The following is a 774-nucleotide window of genomic DNA, read 5'->3' on the forward strand; positions in this document are numbered from 1 at the left end:
TACTCTTAACATTACCATCCTGCCAAACTTTTGATACAGTATGACCTTCGTTTACCCATGTTTCATCCATGTAATATATCTTCTTACCAGATGCACGAAGTTCTCTTATTTTTTCTAAGTATTCTCTTCGCCATACCACAATTTCGTCTTTTTCAACGAGCATACTATTCCGATTCCGTTTCAAATATCGAAAATTCATGTCACGCATTATTCTTCTAAGAACCTTATCAGAGAAATTAGGAATATCCTCATCTTCAGCTATTGCAGCTTGAATTTTTTTTATCGTTGGTATTTCATTTCTAAAGAAAAATCCATGAATTTTCCTACGTATGCAGTATTTCACGTCAACGTCGACTTCTATTTTCTTCCTCCCTCGTGTTTCCACTTTTTTCTTCTTTAGATTCACTTCTACACTATTTTTTATGGCACGATAAACAGTAGCAACGGATACTTTTGTCAACGAACTACACATACTACTACAACAGCTTCACTTACACTTGTATTAGAATTTCGCGACCGATTTCCTTTATACATGTTTTTTACCATTGTTAATTCCGCATCGCATAGGTTAGGGCGTTTATGAGCAACAAACCGTTTGCTACAACCAGCACTTTGGTCCATTTTAATTATTATTCCTACGTTTTAACACGTCCCGATTGTATTTTTTTAATTTATAAATTTACTATAGTCACGGAATATGCAAACCCTCGCGCGCGCTTATAGTTTGACGTTTCTAACTACGGCTAACTCGAATTCTACGTACGTCCGTTTACA

The sequence above is a fragment of the Anoplophora glabripennis genome, unplaced genomic scaffold (genome assembly GCF_000390285.2).
Source record: "Anoplophora glabripennis isolate ALB-LARVAE unplaced genomic scaffold, Agla_2.0 scaffold2124, whole genome shotgun sequence".
In the NCBI taxonomy this organism is placed as follows: Eukaryota; Metazoa; Arthropoda; class Insecta; order Coleoptera; family Cerambycidae; genus Anoplophora; species Anoplophora glabripennis.